The sequence below is a fragment of the Rhinopithecus bieti genome, unplaced genomic scaffold, assembly GCF_001698545.2.
Source record: "Rhinopithecus bieti isolate Rb0 unplaced genomic scaffold, ASM169854v2 scaffold_18512, whole genome shotgun sequence".
In the NCBI taxonomy this organism is placed as follows: Eukaryota; Metazoa; Chordata; class Mammalia; order Primates; family Cercopithecidae; genus Rhinopithecus; species Rhinopithecus bieti.
In genome coordinates this window covers 112,021-123,527 of record NW_016809093.1, presented here as the reverse complement: position 1 = coordinate 123,527, position 11,507 = coordinate 112,021, and the positions used below count along the sequence as shown (strand labels likewise).

At 37.9% G+C, this 11,507-nt stretch overlaps 1 long non-coding RNA gene across 3 annotated transcripts in view; it reads right to left on the bottom strand.

Moving 5' to 3' along the window:
- Positions 1-11,507, bottom strand: part of LOC108539672 (uncharacterized) — a 70,909-nt gene that overhangs the window by 49,291 nt on the left and 10,111 nt on the right. For all 3 annotated transcript variants that reach the window (XR_001888458.1, XR_001888456.1, XR_001888457.1), the window contains exon 3: positions 9,833-9,996. This is a non-coding gene — a long non-coding RNA (uncharacterized LOC108539672). The remainder of the gene's footprint in view (positions 1-9,832; positions 9,997-11,507) is intronic.

The window sequence follows — 11,507 nt, the reverse complement described above, 5'->3', positions numbered from 1 at the left end:
CTACCATGATCAAGTGGGTTTCATACCAGAGATGCAAGGATGGTTTAACATCAATAAATGGTTTAAGTTAATAAATGTGATACAACACATAAACAGGATTGAAAACAAAAATCACATGATCATCTCAATAGATGCAGAAAAAGTATTTGACAAAATTCAGCATCCTTTATGATTAAAACACAGCAAAATCGGCATAGAAGGGACATACCTTAAGGTAATAAAAGCCATTTACAACAAACCCACAGCCAACATTATACTGAATGGGGAAAAGTTGAAAGCATTTCCCCTGGGAACTGGAACAAGACAAGGATGCCCACTTTCACCACTTCTATTCAACATAGTACTGGAAGTCCTAGCCAGGGCAATCAGACAAAAGAAAGAAATAAAGAGCATCCAAATTGGTAAAGAGGAAGTCAAACTGTCACAGTTTGCTGACAATATGATCATATATCTAGAAAACCGGAAAGACTCATCCAAAAAGCTCCTAGAATTGGTAAATGAATTCAGCAAAGTTTCAGGATACAAAATTAATGTACACAAATCAGTAGCTCTGCTAAACACCAACAGTGACCAAGCTGAGAATCAAATCAAGAACTCAACCCCTTTCACAATAGCTGCAAAAAAATAAAATAAAATTCTTAGTATATCTAACCAAGGATGTGAAAGACCTGTACAAGGAAAAAAACTACAAAACACTGCTGAAAGAAATCATAAATGACACAAACAAATGGAAACACATCCTATGTTCATGGATGAGTAGAATCAATGTTGTGAAAATGACCATACTGCCAAAAGCAATCTACAAATTCAATGCAATTCCCATCAAAATACCACCATCATTCTTCACAGAACTAGCGAAAACAATGCTAAAATTAACATGGAACCAAAAAAGAGCCTGTATAGCCAAAGCAAGACTAGGCAAAAAGAACAAATCTGGAGGTATCACATTACCTTATTTCAAACTATACTATAAGGCCATAGTCACCAAAACAGCATGGTACTGGTATAAAAATAGGTACATAGACTAATATAACAGAATAGAGAACCCAGAAACAAAGCCAAATACTTAGAGCCAACTGATCTTCGACAAAGCAAACAAAAACATCAAGTAGGGAAAGGACACCCTATTCAACAAATGGTGGTGGGATAATTGGCAAGCCACATGTAGAACAATGAAACTGGATCCTCATCTCTCATCTTATAAAAAATCAACTAGAGATGGATCAAGAACTTAAATCTAAGGCTTGAAACTATAAAAATTCTAGAAGATAACATCAGAAAAACCATTCTAGGTATTGGCTTAGGCAAGGATTTCATGATAAGAAACCAAAAGCAAATGCAATGAAAACAAAGATAAATTGCTGGGACTTAATTAAACTAAAGAGCTTTTGCATGGCAAAAGGAACAGTCAGCAGAGTAAACAGACAACTCTCAGAGTGGGAGAAAATCTTCACAATCCATACATCTGATAAAGGACTAATATCCACAGCTTACAACAAACTCAAACAAATAAACAAGAAAAAAAAACAAACAAACCCATCAAAAAGTGGGCCAAGGACATGAATAGACAATACTCAAAAGAAAATATACAAATGGCCAACAAACATGAAGAAAAGCTTAACATCACTGATCATCAGGGAAATACAAATAAAAACCACAATGGAATATCACCATACTCCTGCAAGAATAGCCATAATCAAAAAATTATAAAAAAAAAATAGACGTTGGTAGAGATGCAGTGAAAAGGAAACCCTTCTACACTGCTGGTAGGAATGTAAACTAGTACAACCACTATGGAAAACAGTGTGGAGATTCCTTAAAGAACCAAAAGTAGAACTACCATTTGATCCAGCAATCCCACTACTGGGTATCCACCCAGAGAAAAAGAAGTCATTATACAAAAAAGATACTTGTACCCACACATTTATAGCAGCACAATTTGCGATTGCAAAAATGTGGAAGCAACCCAAATGCCCATCAATCAATGAGTAGACAAGGAAACTGTGGTATATATCTATATATGTGATGGAATACTACTCAGCCATAAAAAGGAATGAATTAATGGCATTTCCAGCAACCTGTATGGGATTGGAGATTATTATTGTTAGTGAAGTAACTCAGGAATGTAAAACCAAACATTGTATGTTCTCACTCATAAGTGGCAGCTAAGATAGGAGGATGCAAAGAATGACACAATGGAATTTGGGGACTCAGGGGGAAAGGGTAGGAAGGAAGTGAGGGATAAAAGTCTACAGGTTGGGTTCAGTGTATACTGCTCAGGTGATAGGTGCACCAAAATCTCACAAAATACCACTAAAGAACTTACTCATGTAACCAAATACCACCTGTTCCCCAAAAACGTGGAAATTTAAAAAAAAGTAAATAACTAGTATTGTACAAATACAAAAGAAATGAAAAGGAAAATAAAATAAAATAACAAAAATGAAAGAGATTCCTTTACCCATGTCACCCTAGAAAGAAAGTAAGAAACCAAAAATCATGTGGAATAAAAAGAATGAAAAGACCTCAGGTCACTTTCTGCAGCTACATTTCCAGATACACTCTGTTTCAAATCTTCTATTTTATTACACGTAGGTATTTTATCTTGGTACCAGCAATCTTTCTTCTAAGAATCTATCCCAAAAACACAATGAAAAAAGACCAAATGGCATAAACACAAGGCCATTACTGGCAGAACCAATCATAACAGCAGGAGACTAGAAATAAAACAAATGTCCACCAATAAGGGATTTATTGAATAATCTAAGGTACATCTATATCCTAGAATACTATGCAGCAATAAAAAGCAAGGACTCCTTCTCTATACTGCTATGTATTGATCTCTAGAATATATTCTTAAGTGGAAAAAATGAGGTGTAGAAATATGTTTGAGCTGTTGCTGTTTATTATGGGAGACATTAGCCACACATGGCTATTTAAATTTAGGTTGATTAAATTTAGATGAAATTAATAATTCAGTTCTTCAATCACAATCACCACATTTTGAGTGTTCAACAACCACAGGAACCTAGTGGCTACTGTGGTGAACAGTGTAGACATAGACTCTTTTTATCTCTGCAGAAATCGTATTGGACTCCACTGAAGTAGAGTAGCCTACTTTTAAACCATAAAATAGGAGAAAATAATGTATTTGCTTATAATTTTAAAATTAGAAGGGCAAAACAAACATTGATAAAAATGATTATGCATAAAGGGATAGAAGAGCAGCCCAGGATTAAAGACAATCATGTGTATTATCTCAAAATATAACACATATTTAATGGTTTCAAGCACTGAAAAGGATAAGTAATAATGACCAACCCAATAGTAATGGGCAACTCTAGTACCAAGAATGAGACCTGTAAAACATTTCCCACTAGAAAGAACCAGACTCCCTTGGAAAAATGTCTGACTCCAGGTCTGGGGTAGGAATGGTACAAGAGGAGTCTAGACCAAACTAACATACTCAAAACCATGTCAAGAATAAGCTGAGCTAAAGGAGCTTCCATTCACAAAGATAGAAAAATCTGAACATCAATAAAATACTGCAATAGGTTAAAACACATCAAATACAGAAACATCTGGAATTTATGAAAACACTTTAAAGTAATAATAGAACAGAACAAAACAAAACAAAAGCAACTCATTGCTCCCCTTTGAAGAATCCTAGGAGAACAACCCATTATTTTGAAAAGTAGAAATACAACAAAAGAATTAAACATTCATCTTATTTTCCTATGCATACCATACTAACCTATAGTTGATGAGGGGATGTTTCTTTTATAGAATAATTCAAGCTAATAAATGCCAAAAATAGAATTAGAACATCACCCTGCTACAACTTTTAATGAAATGTGGATTTATACAACAATCTTTAGAGGCTGCAAAATACTTGAGGTATAATGCAGATGGGAATTTTTATAATCAGTAAATCCAACAACTTTTGAACCTAGTGATCAAAGGAGAGACAACTAGATACAATGAGCCTCCTCCTGGTATAATGCTATAGGAATAAACACCACCACATATTAGGTACTTCTGCCAAGAAATCTGAATTGGATCAAAACTCTAAATCTAATACAAATTTAAAGGAAAAGAAGTTGCCAGTGGAATATAATAAACAACACAATAAGGATATAAGTCAGCAAAATCCACAAAGCAAACTCCACAGGGCAAAATATCTTAAGCAAATAAATTGGAATGTGTGATGGTTAATTTTATGTGTCAACTTGACTGAGCAACAAAGGGCCCAGATGTTTTGTCAAACATTATTCTGGGCTGGGCACGGTGGCTCATGCCTGTAATCCCAGCACTTTGAAAGGCCGAGGTAGGCAGATCACTTAAGGCCAGGAGTTCAAGACCAGCCGGGCCAACAGCAAAACCCTGTCTCTACTAAAAACACAAAAATTATCCAGGTGTGGTGGCACACGCCTGTAATCCCAGCTACTGAGGTGGCTGAGGCAGGAGAATTGCTTGAACCTGGGAGGTGGAGGTTGCAGTGAGCTGAGATGGTGCCACTGCACTCCAGCCTGGGCAACAGAGTGAGATCTTGTCTTAAAAAAAAAAAAAGTTATTCTTGGTGTGTCTTTGATGGTATCTCTGGATGAGATTAACATTCAGATGGGCGAACTGAGTAAAGCAGTTTGCCTTCTCTAATGTGCATGGGCCTCGTCCAATCAATTGAAGATGTGAACAGAACAAAAAGGCTGACCAGGAGGAATTTCTCTGCCTCATTTCCTGAACTGAAACATTGGTCTTTTCCTGCCTTTGGACATGAATTCAAATCACCTTTTCTTGTGTTTCTAGCCAGTAGCCTTTTGGCCTGGAATTTACAACATTAACTCTCCTGATTCTCAGACCTTCAGTTTTGAATAGGAACTATACCATAGGCTCTCCTGGAAATCAAGTTTGCCTACTGCAGATGTTGACAAACCTCAGCCTTCATAATTACATGAGCCAATTACTTATAATAAATCTTTATCACTATGGCTCAACTTATAATTTTTCAACATTATGGTGGTACAAAAGTGATATGTATCCAGTAGAAACTGTGCTTTGAGTACTCATACAACTGTTTTTCACTTTCTGTATAGTATTCAATAAATTACACAAGATATTCAATATTTTATTATAAAATAGACTTTGTATTGAATGATTTTGCCCAGGTGTAGGCTAATGTAAGGGTTCTGAGTGTGTTTAAGGCAAATTAGGTTAAGCTGTGATGTTCAGTAGGTTAGGTGTATTAAGTGCATTTTTGACTTATGATATTTTCAACTTAGGATAGGTTTATTGGAATGTAACTCCGTAATAAGGACCCTCTGTGTGTATATGTGTGTGTACATATGTGTGTGTGTTTGTGTGTGTGTATACACATACAGGCATATCTCATTTTACTGTACTTTGCTTTATTGCACTTCACAGATATTTCATGTTTTTTTACAAACAAGTTTTGTGGCAACCTTGCATCAAGTGTGTCTATTAGCACCATTTTTCCAATAGCATGTGTTCACTTTGTATCTCTGTCATATTTTGGTAATACTCACAATATTTCAAACTTTTTCATTATTATTGTAATAGCTGTTGTGGTGATCTTTGAACAGTGGTCCTTGATGTTACTGTTGTAATTGTTTTGGGGCAGGCACTACAAACTACACCCATCTAAGATGACTAACTTAATTGATACATGTATGTGCTCTGACTGCTTCACTGACTTGCTGTTTCTTGGTCTCTCTCCCTGTCCTCAGGCCTCCCTATTCCCTGAGACACAACAATATTGCAATTAGGCTATTATATTAACCCTACAATGGCTTTGAATGTTCAGGTGAAAGGACGAGTCCCATGTCTATCACTTTAAATCAAAAGCTAGCAATGATTACACTGAGTGAGCAAGGCATGTCAAAAGTCGAGACAGGCCAAAAGCTAGGCCCCTTGCACCAAACAGCCAGGTTGTGAACACAAAGTAAATGTTTTTCAAGGAGATTAAAAGTTCTCCTCTAGTGAACACATGAATGAAAAGAATGCAAAACAGCCTTATTGCTGATAAGGAGAAAGTTTTAGTGACCTGGATAGAAGATCAAATCAGCCACAACATTCCCTTAAGCCAAAGCCTAATCCAGAGCAAGGCTCTAACTCTATTCAATTCTATGAAGGCTAAGAAACATGAGGAAGCAGCAGAAGAAAAGTGTAGCCAGAAGAAAAGTTGGAGCTAGCAAAGGTTGGTTCTTGAGGTTTAAGGAAAGAACCCATCTCCACAACATGAAAGTGCAAGGTGAAGTAGCATGTGCTCATGTAGAAGCTACAGCAAATTATCCAGAGACAATTAGGTAAAATAATTGATGAGGGTTGCTATACTAAACAAAGTATTTTCAATGTAGAGAAAACAGTTTTATAGTGGAAGAAGATGCCATGTACAACTTTCATAGCTAGAAAGTAGAAAACAATGCCTGGCTTCAAGGCTTCAAGGACAGACTGACTCTTTTTTTTAGGGGCTAATAAAGCTGGTGACTTAAAATTGAAGTCAATGTTCTGAATATCCTAGGGCCCTTAAAAATTGTGCTAAATATACTCTGCTTGCATTCTAGAAATAAAACAACAAGCCTAAATGACAGCACCCCTGTTTACAGCATGGTTTACTGAATACTTTAAGGCCACTATTGAGGCCTACTGCTCAGTGATTCCTCTGGTGGACCCCGGCAAAGTAAATGGAAAATCTTCTAGAAAGAATTCATCAATTTGTGAACATTGTGATTCAGAGGAAGAGGTCAAAATATCAACATTAAAAGAATTTGGAAGAAGTTGATTCCAATCCTCATGGATGACTTTGAGGGGTTCAAGACCTCAGTGGAAGAATAACTGCAGATGTGATGGAAACAGCAAAAGATCCAGAATTAAAGTGGAGCCTGAAGATGTGATGGAATTGCTGCAATCTCATGATCAAACTTGAACAGATAAGGAGTTTTTTCTTCTGGATGAGTAAAGAAAGTGGTTGCTTGAGATGGAATCTACTTCTCGTGAATATGCAGTGAACATCATTCAAATGACAACAAAAGGTTTAGAATATTACATAAACTTGATAAAGCAGTGGCAGGGTTTGAGAAGATTGACTTTAATTTTGAAATAACTTCAACTCTGGGTAAAATGCTATCAAATAGTATCACATGCTTACGGAAAAATCTTTTGTGAAAGGAAGAGTCAATGGATGCAGCAAACTTCATCGTTGTCTTATCTTAAGAAATTATTAGAACTATGCCAACTTTCAGCAACCACTCACTCTGATGCTGTTAGCCATCAAGCGGCATCAAAGGCGCCTGCACCACAAAAAGATAATGATTCACTGAAGGCTCAGATGATTGTTAGCAGTTTTTAGCAAAAAGTATTTTTAAATTAAGGTAAGTAGCACTAATTTTTATAGATCATAATGCTATTGCATATTAATAGACTACAGTAGTATAAACGTAACTTTTTTTTTTTTTTTTTTTGAGACGGAGTCTCGCCCTGTCGCCCCAGGCTTGGAGTGCAGTGGCCGGATCTCAGGAATCACTGCAAGCTCCGCCTCCGCGGGTTCACCGCATTCTCCTGCGCTCAGCCTCCGCGAGTGCCGGGAACTAGCAGGCCCTGCCAGGTCGCCCGGCCCCTAGTTTTTTGTATTTTAGTAGAGACGGTTACCATGTTAGCCAGGATGGCTCGATCCCTTGACCTCGTGATCTCCGCGTCTCGGCTGTCCCAAAGTGCTGGGGATTACAGGCTTGAGCCACCGCGCCCGGCCAAACGTAACTTTTATATGCAGTGGGAAACCATAAAATTCATGTGACTTGCTTAATATGGTATTTGCTTTATTGCAATGGTCTACAACTGAACCTGTAATATCTCTGCAATGTCTCTCTGTGTGTGTGTATATATAAATATATACACATATATACATACATATATACGAGTGTATGTGTGTATGTATACATACACACATACACACACATATACATGTATATATACACATATATATATGAGTGGTTCTGTTTTGTTGGAGAACTCTGACTAAGGTAGAAGGTTGAAAAAAAGGATAGACCTTCTTTGAATTAAAAGGGACTTAACACTTTGGAGAAATTACAATTAAAACCAGGAGGAGAACCTCACCAGAACAACAAAAGTGGAAAAGATGGAAAATATCAAGTGTTGGTGAGGATATGGATTAAGTGAAACTCTCACACACTGCTGGTGGGAATATAGATTGAAAAAAAAGACGCTGTAAAAACTGCTTGGTGGTATCTATGGAGCCACACACAGACATACCCTATGACTCATGAGTGCTATTTTTTGGTATACGCCCAAGAGAGATGAAAATATATGTCCATCTATTTGATACAAACAAAAATGTTCATATGATCATTACTCATGATAAGTCAAAAACTGGAAAATACCCAAGTTTTTATAACAGGTAACTATATTGTGAAATATCCAAACAATATAATACCTTACAGCAACGAGAATGAATAATCTACAACTACAAACAGCAATACACGTTAATCTCACACACATTATGTTGACTGAAGGGAGCCAGACACAAGAGAGTGCATGCTGTATGATTCCAGTAATATTTCTTCTAACCTCCTGATAAAGTTTGAGGAAGGAGAATATCAACAACCCATTTCTTTTTCTTTTAAGTTACTTAGTGTCCTCTTATGTTATGTAGCGTAACCTCAGAGAAGCAAAGCAAGTTTCTTCTAAGCCCTTTAGAAGTGAACAACTGCATATAAGATCAAAGGCTAATACTATGTCTGGTGGACAGACCACTGTGTGTGAGTGATTCAGACAGGAATCATACATGGATGCTCTTAGTCTGCACAAAATCCCACAGTGGTCAATGAGTCACCATGGTAACCATGCTGGCCAAGGAAAGGTGGAAAAAAAGCAAAGAATAATCACTCTGATCTGGTTCATAAAATGTGCAAAGAATTGAAAGAGACGGACATGACCACATTAACACTCCTTAAGTGTTCCTAACAATAGATACTCATCACAACTTCAGTGATATAAACATATATATATGTGCCTGTACATACACTGATATATCCACATGCTCTCTCCCTCTCTCTCACCACCAAAGAACTCATGATTCATCAGGTGAGGAAGAAAAACACAATTCAACTGATTCAATTCTAACCACAAATACAAAATTGGAAGTACTATAACTATTCTTTTATAGATTGATCTTTCTAGAGTTGACCTGTAGATTATCTCTAGGCCTTTTCTTCCCTTCTTGAGTTGGATGACTCAGTTTTGTTATGATGGCTGTTCTCCCCAAAATGATCTATGCTTTCAATGGAATCCCAGTCAAAATACTAGCATAAATTGTTTTCTAGAAATTAACAAGCTGATATTAAAATTCATGTGGAATTCCCTCAATTTTTGTTTTTCTGATTTAAAGTCTTTAAAAAAATGTAAAATGAGGCTAAAGCTGATAGACTGCAAGGAGAAATATTAATACATGAATCAAACTGCTAGAAACACCTTCTAACCAACTGCATAGTTCAACCCCCAACTGGGAGATACATGGGAATGACTTATACAGTCAGAAAAAAATTTGTATTTATTACAAGTGCATATTAAGATCAAGTTCTTTATTCAGTGTGGGTAATTCATTGCTTTCAAAGCAGGGATCACTTAGATGGGTATCAAGGTCTACTTCAAAGCATGCAGCTGCTGATGAAAGGAAATTCCCCCTGCTAACCGTCTTCCCCAGTGATGAGATGAAAGTAGCTTCTTTACTTTTAGGCTATTTTGTGAACCTCACAGGAGCTATTCCACCACATGCTTTTGTTCAGATCTATGAACTCACCATAAGCAGGTGTCATGTCCCACCAGGGATGTAAGTGCTGGTGGTCTCCTAGGATTGTTGCCCTTTAAGTCAGGCGTAGAAGCTTTGGCAGCCATCATGACCCAAATCCTCAGAATCTGCCTCTTTCAGACACCTGATAGGAGCTCAGACATCCACATGAAGAGCTGTAAAAGGAGAGAAAGAATCCAGCAATCACTGTGCTTTCTTAGAGTAACTATGTGCCTGGCACCATGCTAGGCACTGGGTTAGTGAACAATGACAATTTATACAATTGGGCAGTGATCATAACAATTAGAAGGGTCATCAGTGGGTTTCTCACTAGGACCTTTTTCTTCTCCTTTCCTCATCTATCTTCTAACAACAAAATTGAAAAAGAATGAGAAGTGACCTCAACTCACACAGGCATTCCTGATTCTGCAATAACCACAGGGCTATGGGCTTGCATTTGTGTTATTACAATCCTGGTTGCAGCAATCCTGTATATGAGCATTCTTTTTTTTTTTTTCTTGAGACAGAGTCTTGCTTTGTTGCCCAGGCTGGAGTGCAGTGGCACGATCTCAGCTCACTGCAAGCTCCGCCTCCTGGATTCACACCATTCTCCTGCCTCAGCCTCCTGAGTAGCTGGGACTACAGGCACCCACCACCACGCCTGGCTAACTTTTTTCTATTTTTAGTAGAGACGGGGTTTCACTGTGTTAGCCAGGATGGTCTTGATCTCCTGACCTTGTGATCCTCCCGCCTCGGCCTCCCAAAGTGCTGGCATTACAGGCATGAGCCACCGTGCCTGGCCATATGTGAGCATTCTTATCCCCATTTTACAGAGGGGGAAGCTGAGGTCAAAGAGAGTCATTATCAGTCTCATCCTCCCACGTCTGGCCTTTACGTGGAAAGTAGCTACAGGACACCCTGGAGCAATACGCAACACTCACTGGTGTGAGAAACAGCTCTGTATCTCTCTCATTGATCCCAGGGCAGTTCAGCCCCCACCATGGGGCACCCACACCCTCAACTGAGTCCCAGACACCTGAAGGTAGGACCTTGCTCTCATAGCCATATTCTTCTAGGTCTTCTGCTCTACTAAAAGATGCAGAAGCCCCATAATAACTTCAGGTTTCCATGGCAACTGTGATGCGTTGACTTGTCCTCTATATCTCACAAGCCTTTGCATAGTTCCTTTGCCTATAGCTGAAAGCAAAATACCTTCACACTTTAGACCACCACCTGCGAAAACATACTCACTAGAGGAACTAGGCTGGGACCCAGGCAATAGGGGGAACTCTGCCCAGTTTGGTAGAAGAAAGCAGGTCCCTGTGGTCAAAAATTTTATTTGTTTAAAAGTGACAGTAGAGGAGTATCACCAGTATTCAGAGACCCAGGAGGTACCCCAGTGCTCTTGGTGATGAACTAGCCCTCTGAGAGTGAACTTGCAAAACTCACACATCATGCTAAGTGGTTAGTCATCTGTGGCGGAAAACTAGAGACTATCTATAATCATATTTATGATTAAAATGATCTAAATGATCTAAAATACCATAAAATGTCATTTAAGGAATCTCAAATTTATTTCATGGAAGCAGGCCTATAATAATATAATCATTTAGTAGGCAGACATCTAGTCAATTCAATAATACATTGGGTTACCCTGGAAAATTTTATCTTATATTTTGATACTTTT